The 11805-nt window shown below is 40.8% G+C and overlaps 1 long non-coding RNA gene across 2 annotated transcripts in view; it reads left to right on the top strand.

Moving 5' to 3' along the window:
- The first annotated feature begins 6 nt into the window (after window positions 1-6).
- LOC109364169 overlaps window positions 7-11805 on the top strand; it is an 18169-nt gene continuing 6370 nt past the window's right edge. The window contains exons 1-3 of one of the 2 annotated variants that reach the window (XR_002110201.2): window positions 7-7512; window positions 7870-7985; window positions 8096-8183. This is a non-coding gene — a long non-coding RNA (uncharacterized LOC109364169). Of the gene's footprint in view, window positions 7986-8095; window positions 8184-11805 lie in introns of both variants that reach the window. The other variant, XR_002110199.2, reaches the window with a different exon arrangement.

Here is an 11805-nt window from a genome sequence, read left to right on the forward strand (position 1 = left end):
ATCTCTTGGTTATTTTGTACATCATATTTTATATATCAAGTTATCTTTCTGCTGGCTCAGAGCAGGAACAGATCCTCTAGGAAAGATGAGTAGCACCAATTCATAGAAAAAAAAAAACCAAACTGGCTCAGTCATTGTGTGATTGAGTTGTGTAGTCACTGGCCCTTCTGCAAATACTGGGCATTATTTTGGGGAACCATTAGTCTCACTTCCTGATAACTCTGTGAAAAAGGGAATTAGTGCTTGTCATGTGGCTCTTGCATCACTGGTGAACATTTAGCAATTAATTAAAAATCTGGCTACCATTTCCACTTAGCTAATTGATTAGACATCCATATTATATAGGAGGAAAATGAGAAAAGATGTATTTATGACTTTGAAAATTCCATCCTTTATAGTTAACACATTAGGAGAGAATACATGTCAATATGAATGCATGGACTATTTTGCCAAATCATAAATGGTAATTTCAACACCAGGAACAGGATTGAAGCCAAGGTATCAACAGATAAGGGTTTTTTCCTGTCATAATCATGGGGTGAATTACAGTTACCACCAATCCATAACATCTAGTGCCGTTGTGTCTAACTTATGACTTGGATTTTCTTTTCCACGTTTTCACATTTTTTGTAAATTAAAATGTTAAACTTGTAGATACACATTTATCTTGGTGTGAAAGCAGTGAGCAAACACTTTCACTTGTCATACTCATCATCGTGAGATTTTTTACAAATTTGGTGGTGCCTGACAAAAGGTATTTTTATCCTTGCGTGGAAAATATTTCTTGAGAATTGTTTCAGAATGGCATTCGCTTAATTGTGAACTAGGTAAGGGAATGTAGAGCGAACAAAGGCAATGATGGGCGCTATAGAGAGGGATATAGAGGGGGGTTGACTCACCCTTCCTAGCTACAGCTTGGAGAAGCGGAGCTGGGGGGGGAGCCAAAGAATGAGAGCCGAAGAATGTAGCCTTATCTCTCTCATGCTGCTCCAGGCCTCATGTGCTCATATATTGGTTCAGGGTGGTTCAGGCTATGACCTAGGAATTCCACTACAGGGGGAAATAAAACCTGCAAGTCACGATAAGTCAGCAATTGGGCTTAACAGCTAGGAGTGGAAAATATGATAATAAGTTCTTGGAATCAATTGTAATATCCACTCCTATTCTAATAGTAATATCACAATAATCTATGCCTAACTTTTTGGAATCAATTGTAATAGCCCCTCCTATTCTAATTGTAATATCAGAATAATCTATGATTAATTTCTTGGAAGCAACTGTAATATCCCCTCCTATTCTTGCATATGTATAACTTGTCTCTATAAACATCCTTAACTGTCACTTTGTGGTGTGCAGGCGAGAAGGGGCTACCCCACTTGCACCCAGCGTGTGTGCATAGTGCTGAATAAATGTACCTGATATATAACTACTTTGTGGTTATAGAGTTTGATTCCGCAAGTCAATTTGATGAGCCAGCCAGAAGAGTTGGCTAATCTGCAGGGCTGACTGGGACGGGGACCCTTTAGGTGTGCCCCGAGGATTCTCAGAAAGGCTCCCTCACCCGGACCCGGCACCGCGGAGCAGAGAAAGAAACCTGGACACAGACCAGGTATACTGCAGGTGCAGAGGACCCATAAGTCGTAAGGAGACGTCCTAAACAGGAATAGAGGAGCGAGGGTGCTCCCCCTGAGGGTGGATCCACTGCTAATAGTTGAGTGATCGTGATCGGTGTGGGAGCACACCCGTCGGGAAGGGGGTCCCACTTAGGGAGGTATCTCGAGAATTCCGAGAACTCTCATGTATAACTCACGAGGCATCCCGAGAGTGAGGCTATAATGTGCTCGGGAATGTAAGCTTTGTAATACTCTGGAAAAAACGTGACCATAAACATGTGCCAGATCTGTAGTTTAAAGTGACCAGACAGTGGGGGGGCATTTGCAGTTAGCTGCCAGGAGGGGGCCTGGTAGGACCTATGTAACGGGTTAAGTGTTCAAACTGGTTTTAGTAACAACTGTGTTTGTCATTGTTATCTTTGTAATTGTTTAGTTTCTGTTATAAAATTATTTGTGGAATTCCATTTACAATATAATTCCAGGGAATTCGGTGATTCGGTGTTCCCGTGCCCTGAGGAAATAGGCAGACTCCATTTCCCAGCAAAGGAGACTTTATAAGAAGCTGCCATATACTGTGAATGCTAAATATTTGATCAAAGGTGTGAGTGGTGTGAATGTGGGTATCGAGTATAACTGGATGTTTATTTCATCCTGAAAATGGTTGCAATCCTGTAATTATTACCAGAGGGTTGACTGTAATACTGTCCAGGAATTACAGTGGGATAGAGGAAACTGGCATTTCGGTTGGGGTTGTGGACTGGCCTTTAAAGAGGAATATGTACTTGGTCAAACTAATATACTAGCTATAGGGGGTGGACTTTTGGGAACAAAGAATCAATAAAGTTCAGTACAGGGGAGCATGGGGAAAGGAAGTTCCCAGGCAAACCCTACTCAAGATATTGCTGGAGAGCCTAGGGGCCCTGTGAGCAAGAAGTCTTTAATTAAATATTGTAATTAATGGCTGGGAGGTGGTGAAAAATGGCTTTAAATGGCACTCTGAATTATAATACCATTTTGCAGTTAAGGTTGTTTTTGCAAAGGCAGGAGACACAGGACACACAGGAAACAAGAATCACCTTCACCTGCAGAGACCGAGGAAACTTGATATCCCAGTGTTAGCATGGGAAGCCTCTGGAGGGGAGGGGTTGAGATATAGTAGCTATTGCTGTTGCTGCACTAAGGCAGAGCTCTAGGACCCAAACACGTCCTCAAGAAGAGCTTGGGGGGGGGGTTAGAAGGGCCCAGGAGCATTCCGCCCCTATTGAACAGAAAAGCAGTTAGTGCAAAAAGCAGCACTGGATTTGGAAACAGATGCAATAACAGTTAAGATTGGAGAAAATTAAATTAGGGAAGGAATTGCAGCAAAGTGTGGAATTTTTAGTAGACACTGGAGCAACTTGTTCAGTGTTAAATACTTCTCTAACTCAGTAAGTGATGAATTTGTAACCGTAAAGGAAGCCATTGTCCAAGGTGAGAAGGCTTACTTTCTTAAGCCTTTATAATTTAGTATAGATAAACAGGTAGGGATACACAAATTTTGCACATGCCAAATTCACCAAAGTCTTTACTAGGGCAAGATCTACTAGAACAACTGGAAGCTGAATTAAAGTTTAGGAAAAGAAAATTGGAATTTAAGGTAAAAGAAGATCAATTTAAAAAGATACTTAGTTTAGCACTGATCACTACCCCTGCTGGGACCAGAATCCCAGATGAAGCAAGTAATCAAGTTTATCCTGGGGTGTGGGCAGTAAAAAACCCACATAGGCCTAAGAATACAGCACCAATAGCAATGAGAATAAAGCAGGGAGCCCAGCTGTTTTGGATTAACAGTACCCCCACAAATGCAAAGACAATAAAGGAATCCAACCAATAAGTGATCATTTTCAGAAATTTGGGTTGTTAGTGGAATGTGAGTCAAAACTCACCCATCCTCCCAGTTAGAAAACCAGACAGGAGCTACTAGATAGTACAAGATTTAAGGACTATCAATAGAATAGTGGAGGATTTATAACCAATGGTAGCAAACCCATATATGCTGCTCACAAAATTATCAGGGGAATAGGCATGGTTTACCATTCTGGTCCTAAAAGATGCCTTCTTTGGTCTACCATTGAGGCCCGAAAGTCAGCTAATGTCTGCCTTGTGTGTGTGAGAATCCTGATTCCCCAAGGGTTCAAAATTAGCCCCACTCTTTTTGGGAACCAAGTTGCCAAAGACCTGGAGCAATGGATACAGCCCCAGGACAAGGAACCCTGTTACAGTACGTGAATGACCTTCTGATAGCTACTGAAACAAAGGAGGTGTGCAACAAGGACAATTAGTCTACTAAACTTTCTCAGACTTAATGGTTATCGTTTCTCCACAGAAAGCCTAGGGGGCATGACCACAAGTAACCTATCTGCATTATGAAATCGCTTCTGGATTCTGAACCCTAGGAACAACAAGGAAGGAAGCAATTTGCCGGACTCTGGAACCTCAAACAACTAAGGAGCTCCAGACTTTCCTAGGGATGATGAGGTGGTGCCGCCTATAGATATACAACTATGGAATACTGGTAAAACCCCTCTATGCCCTTTTGAAATCCTGCCCAAAGATCCTCATACAGGTTGAGGAAGGCAAATAAGAACAAGGTTTAACCGTGGCAATTAGACATCGACTCTGTTGTTAGTGCAGAACACTTTTATTGCTTGTGATGAACTTGAACAATATGCACTTCTTCAAGTGCCTTATTAAACATGACTCTCCTGCTGCATGCAGCAGTGCTGGATCTTCCACCTTGCTCTGAAGGAGATGGTGCTGGAGCTTGGCTCGTCCCCTTTGTGCCGTCCTATGGCACCCACATCAGCACAGGCTCAGCTTGGGTTCTGGTAAGGTTGGTACCAGTCTTTGCTGTTGTGGGTGTTAGACTGAGGAACTGGGTCTTTCAGCCTCATTTTAAACCTGTTGTACCTCAGTGGTGTCTCCTCGTAATAGGTGATGAGATTGAACAGGCTGTCAAACACCAAGTTGTCAGTCAGGAACAACCTGGGGATGCCTGCGTCCTGCCTCCAGTGGATGCAGCAATGCTGCACCCTTCCATTACACCAGAAGGACAGAACGTAGTCTCCAACAAATGTCTCACTCTCCCTGATGAGGAAGGAGCCAACAGGGACTCCCATCTCGGTGCAGTACTCTGTCAGCAGCCACTCAGCAATGTGCCGCCCACCACTCCCAGCTTGCCATGGAACCGTTCCTGTGTGAAATGCAGCTCAGTGTTGTTGCTCACCTCCTTCTGCGCAGGTTGTCTCCCATGTTTGTTTCTGGCTGGGACGTAAAGTGAGATCCATACGTAATTGATGGGGTTTTTCATCATTTGGCAATCTGCCTTCTGCTCCTTTGTCACACATGGACCCATGGTTCCTTGCCACTCACTTCTATCAGAAACCTCAGGTTTGTTGGGGCTTGCCCCTGGTCAGTTTGACCTTTATAGCATCTGCTCACACCCATGCCAGGTGTACAAGCTAGATGTCTGGTGATTATGTCAAGAGGTACTGTCTGACATAAATAGTTACAATCTTTCGATTTTCTTCCTCCATGTCTGCCAAACTTATTTACACCTCTCAAGGTCTTTCGCTAACCAGAGTAAGAATGTCTTTATTTCCTCCCAATGAAATACAGATTAAAGGAAGCGAAATATAGGACCTGGATAAATTAATTGAGGGGGCTTGGAGAGTATAAAGAAACAGGGATTGTAATGAAAGAAAGAAACTGGGAAGAACAGTAGCAGTTGCACTAGAAGCAGTACAACTACCTGAGAAGGTGGCTATGATGTATTGTAAAGCCCACCGGAAGGGAGAAACAACCAAAGAAATGGGCAATGCATTAGATGAGCGAGAAACAAAGAGTGGCAGAAGCGAAGGACAAAGAGGTGCAGGCTTTGGTTCCAGACAGAAAAATTCAAATTGAAGGTAAACCAAGATATTCAAGAGAGGACCAAAAATTGATAAAGGACTTAGGAGGGCAGGTTGGAAAAGGAGGGTGGGTTAGGGTTGAGAACAAAATAATAGTTCCCATCTCCCTGTTATGGGCCATAATCATGGCTGAGCAAAGGAAAACTCACTGGAGGCCCTGTATAAATACCTGAGCCAACAAATTGTGGCTTAGAATTTATACATTTATACACCACCATTAAACAGGTAACACAGCATGTGAGATTTGTTTAATCCTAGAATGGGCCCCAGGGTCCCATTGGGACAAATAGGGAAGGGAAATTATCCTGAACAACAATGGCAAATTGATTTATCTGAACTCCCAAGAAAAGGGGGTATAGGCATATACTGGTATTAAAAGACACCTTTTCAGGTTAGCCAGAGGCTTTCTCTTGCAGGACAAAGAAAGTGCAGGAAGTAACTAAAATATCGTTACAAGAGATAATACCAAGATTTGGGGTTCCAGAACATCATATATATAGTGAAGATAAAAGAACAAGCATCATAGATCCGCTACACACAAGTTGAGAAGACATCTCAATCCCAGTGGACTATTGAGAAGGCCAGACCGCTGAAACTAAGGATTAAGAGACAATATGTTTAGAATGTGTTTTATAAGTTGCATGTATTATATACGATTTGCTTTAGCCTGGTATGAAAATACATACTTAAACATCACTGAAGGAGTTGTGGCTAGCCTAAACTTCACTGACTGTTGGATATCTACAGCCTTGCCAAGAGATGGAGGAATGGAACTCCCTCAGTATGGGATTCCCTCCATCATTTGGACATATGGGGTGGAGCAGGAGTTAGGCGTAGATGTGCAAATAAGATTGTGACAATAGGAAAAAAGGGATCTAAATTCAGTATACAACTACGATACTTAATTCGGATTTACAGAACTGTGGAACAAATTAACCAGTTGGTTACCGAACTTTGCCTGGCTAAAGCAACTCTTCATGACTTGCATAGTCCTACTCTTTCTGGAATATTCATATGTTACGTTGTTTCTTGTGTATGTCTAAACAACCAGGTGAAAATTATGAGACGAGGAAACAGCAAAAAATTCGCTAAAAGATGGAAAGCAGGGTGTATTTTCATAAATCCTTAGGAGAGAATGGTATCATCTAACAACGCGAAGATTGCTAGATTAGAGAAAAGGGGGGAATTGATGTGGAACACATTTATTTAGAATTGTTTCAGAACAGCATTCACTTAATTATGAACTAGATAAGGGGGTGTAGAGCGAACAAAGGGAATGACAGGCGCTACAGTGAGGGATGCTGAGGAGGGTTGAGTCACCCCTCCTAGCAACGGCCCAGAAAAGGGGAGGAGGGGAGAGGCGGGGAGCCAAAGAATGCAACCTTATCTCTCTCATGCCACTCCAGGTACTCACGTGTTCCCATATTGGTCATCCTAATTTTGGATTTTGAAAAATGAATAGCTTAGTACAATTTATAAAATATTTTTTATCACTGCATGTTTAAAGTTTTAAAATTCTTTAATTATGGGAAAGCTTGAATAGTGTACTAACAAGTTGTGCGGCATTCATTCTTTTCTATAATGAATGTAATGTACTTTTGAGCAAATAAATGGAAGTGCAAGCCAAGGGTCAGTAGTTTAACGTAATGAAAAATAAAAGCCATCTGGATCTGCATGGTACATCATTAATAATCAGGTGACAATTCCTGTAATACTTGTAAGGTCAAGATGACTTTCTTAAGGAACAAGATGAACAGAAGCATTTAATTTTAGACCTAGAGGAGGAAAAAAGAGGACTTAAAGGCGAGAATGCTCAGCTAACAGGTGCAGGTGTCAAGAAGTCATTCATCTGAAACCTGTCACCATCAACAGAGAAAGGTGCATTGTGCCTTCAAGCTTTTGTGACCCCACCATTTGTTCCCTCAGGCTTTTTAGAAAGCAAAGATCAGGTAAGGAATTCGCAATTCATCTAGTATTTGTAAGCTTACTGTTAAATCTGTTATAGTGTAATAAGTTTTCACTGCTTGTTATTTGCATGAGCGTAATTATGCACTGGATTGAATTAGAATAATGTTGCATGCACTGTTTATTGTACAGCAATATCTGGGCTACAACGCTGCATGTTCACTGATACCTAATCAAATGCAATTGGCTAGGTTTGCATGCAGCTTCAGAAAACTATGCCTGTCCTTGCAGTGCAAAACACATTGCATACTAAATAAATTGCAAGCAGTATCAATAACAAGTAGAACAGGGGAGCGAAGTATTTCATACCAGCATTGAACATATTCTTATCTTCTCTGCAGCTATGTTGTGCTGAATGGTTTGGAAGAGATTCCTCCACATATCTTGCGCATTAACCCATCTTCATTAAGAGTGAAAATCAAAGTCATTGATGACAGTATCCCAATATTTTGAAGTGGTGAGAATGCAAATCCATATTTCTGAGTTTGTTTCGAGTTCAATGCTAGACCACATGAATAAAAATCGGTTCATAAAGTGTTTCCTTCAAATGTATTTGTGTACTTTCAGAAATTCGATATCAACAAGCATCAGTGAAAAATGACACTGGAAAGGAAGATGCTTCCACTGTGTTTTCAGAGGATGGATAGTGACATAGGTTGGTTTGCATAGCAATATGGATTAGTACATTAGTTTAAGAATCGATATAAACTAAGTTTAGCAAAAAGAATCCATAAGTGATAATTCTAAAACTTTCCATTTCAGCTTTATTGGGTGAACAGTCTTGTTTTTTCCTCAATAATTCTGCACTGGGGACATAATAGAATTTTCTTATTTTCTGCCTCAATGATTTTGCCTTATGAGAAGTACTGGAGTCACAATAGAATGCTTTTATCTTTCGCCTCAAAACATGCAGGGACATTTTTTCCTCAGGTTCCACATACATTGTTTTTAAAAAGTGTTTCACTGTGGTCTAATAAGCAATGGAAATCTTCCAAACTGGAGAAAAGTGAATGAAAGTGAGTCAAAGGGTTCAGTGATGAAGTTGATGGTGAAAAAAGGGAAGAAGTAGGTGGGCACTTGACCACCCTGAATACTACTGAGCATTCCCAAAGGGACATTAGCACGTATCTATATGCTCTCGAAAAAGAGTGAATATGTATGCCAAAGTACTGCATATGTATGTCTTCACTGTATAAATATAGAACCTGAACTCTGAGAACGTAGGCTTTCTTGTCAAGTTGCCCGATGCGCATCGTGAGGAATAAAGAAATGCCACTTTCTAACACCACACAGGAGTTAGAGAGTTTTCTTCTTGGATTTTGGATGACAGTAGCTATCATGTATCATCTTCAGAGAGTTTTGAGCTCAGCTTTCTTGATATCAAGCCCTCTGGTGTAGAAGTTGCATGTCGTCTGCCCCTCCTTTTTGCTGTTTGGGCTCTGGGTGTGGGGCAGTAGTGAAGGGCTGGTTTACATGGAAACACAGAGCACAGCATCCTGGGTACATGGCTTCACAGGGCAGAGCTGGGAACAACAGTGGTCTGCTTTCTGTGGGCACATTTACCGTGGGGCCAAAGCCCTGGGAAGGAAGGTTGCTGGCCACTGCTGCTTTACCTGGAAGCAGGACTCCTGGAGGTGGGAGGAGTCATCCTTATAATTCAGACAACAGGTCATTAAGGGAGGCAGTGATGGCTGAAGTGGCTGAATATGTCAGGGAATAATTTACATTTGCTTCTTTAGTTGTCAGCAGCACAGAAGCAGACTAGAATAAAAAGGGTTCTGTATGCCTAATATTTATATCTTTCATTTTGATGTGTTACTTCTGGGGAAAAACTGGTTTTTGGATTCATTTGACTAATGCATGGCAATGCAAAGTCTGAGTGAGAGTAATTAATTGAGCTCTCCCTCTCCACTTGCCTTCATGAGAAAGAGCCCTCAGATGATTGGAAAGCCGAAGAATCTGAAGCTAAACGTTCAAGGAAGCAGTTACAGTTATAGCAGAGTGTCTTAACATACCCTCAAATTTTGTTAATATCACCAAGTGGTCTGATTACACAGAGAAATTTATGCCTTTCAAGTGACATGTCTTGTCATGCCCGACACTTCATCAACATCAAGTAGACCTTTTAGGCAGATACATCTTGTATATTTGTAAAATGTCATAAATCTTATAAGATTGCATGATTGCATGAAAACACAATGTTAGAATGTTTATATTCTAATAGATATCTTCCAAGACTCCTTTTTTATTTCCAAAATCCTGTTTTAGATGTCAAACCAATTAGGAGCAAAGGAAAATATTCTTCAGACCAATTTTTTAAATTTTATTTTTGTAAGGCTTGCTATGCGTTCCTTTGAAATGTCTGCTACAGGCTGTTTTTTGAGAGGATGCTATGCTAAATGACCTGGCTGGAGCCAGTGTGGAGGTTATTGTGATCCCTTCTCAGATCCTGTCCCTCTCCCTGACAACTATCAGAATAAACAGCTAGAGACCAGGTTGAATAGAAGAAGGCCTGGAGATCACAAAAGTGAAAGGATTGGAGCTATCTAACAGTTTAAGCCTCCAAGTACATCTTTTTCTCTTTTTTCTTTCTTCTCTTTTTTTTTTGGTCTTATTCCTGCCAGATGGAAGGTTGTGGAAAAGGAAAGGTTTTTGTAGGTATGCATTCAGAATCAAGGTTTTTTATATTCTCGAAGCTGTAAACTGTTTCGAGAGCTTTTTTTGAAAGGTACCCCAGATTTAGGACCAAGATTATCAAAGACAAAACAATATTCAATTGCTTATATATGACCATATTCTCAGTAGCCTTTTTGGTGTCACCTGTTGGTAACATACATTTGACAAAACTGTAAGTTAAAAATTACAATGGTTACTCCAGTTTTCTAAGCGCTAAGCTTACAGTGTGTGCATGCAGAGTGAAGAGATAAGATGTGTGGAGAAGCAGTTTCACTGTGCCTTTCTAAAAACCAGGGCATTGTTCAGAACCACTGTCTTAGGAGATATCATCGAAAGCAGTTGAATATCTGCTAGTGATGAATGGAACAGAGCAAGTTTCTGAAACGTGATAGAAGAAGGTAATGCATTAAAATTGCCTCAAATGTCCCTTAAAGTTAGATTACGCATGCTGTCATAAAGCAAATGGATGGATTAACTTTTTTTTTTTACTATTAAAACCATAAAAAAAGCTTCTGTTAGCAAATTAATGTTAGTCTCACAGTGAAGATGTAGGTGAACTAAAATAACCAATAGCCATGTTGCCCTGCCTGAATTTCCACTGGATAAGTTGCATGCTGTGTATGTAACGACATTCTGTACTGTAATGGTTGCTGAAGACAGCCTATGAATTTTATCCAGTGTAATAAAAATGAATTTGACCAGCTTTCTTTCATTTTCTCATCATGGATTTTCGGCAGGTAAAAAGACTTGATTTCAAGAAACATACTGAGGGGAAGAGGAGGGCAAATTGCTTGCTGCTTGCTCTACCATTTGACTGCAGCTTTTTGGCCAGCCTGATCTCACTCAACCAGACCCTCCTGCCTTTGTGCCACCAGTGACCAGGGACACATTAGAGTGGCAGTTGTGTCCTGTGGATCCCCGAGGGTGCTCCCCATACTATGAGTTGTGGTATCCACCCTGTGCCTGAACCCTGTTCTTTGTTTTGTATTCTGCACTCTGTTTTCATTAGCTGCTTTTTCAGCCTTACATCACCTATCGTCTGCTGGCATTTCAAGTTCTGTAAACTGTAATGTCTTGGTCTACTCTTCAGAGTCTGTGCCTGTCCCCTATGCTACTTTAGTCAGCACTCAGTCATTTTACCTGTTTTGCAAATAAACAAGTAATATTTCAATTATTAAACAGATTTCTGAGAGTGCTCTTTGCTCTCTGTTTTTTTTTTTCTTCCAGATGCAAGTCATTTTTATATTTAGCATAGACTTTGTATCTCCTCAGCGGATACTGGTACATCTGATTTACAGATTATTAAAAGAAGATTGGCAGGAATGTAACACTGTGAAGACATAACTGGGAGCCTTAAGTACAGTTCTCGAAGATATGTCATGCTTGCATTAAATAAGTCCCATCTTTTGATGTCTAATTTTAAACTTGTGAAGCCCTAGCCTTTGGAGGTGGCAATTATAAAGCTGGGAATTAAAAGATTCTAGATGAAATTAATGAGAGAATATTGGTAGTTTATTAGTCTAGTCATAAAAAATATTTCAGACTAAAATCCAGTCAAAGTTGTTAGGCTTAATACTGGAGGTGGTTATTCTTCTTCTTCC

This window comes from Meleagris gallopavo (assembly GCF_000146605.3).
Source record: "Meleagris gallopavo isolate NT-WF06-2002-E0010 breed Aviagen turkey brand Nicholas breeding stock chromosome 6 unlocalized genomic scaffold, Turkey_5.1 Chr6_random_7180001949261, whole genome shotgun sequence".
Classification (NCBI taxonomy): Eukaryota; Metazoa; Chordata; class Aves; order Galliformes; family Phasianidae; genus Meleagris; species Meleagris gallopavo.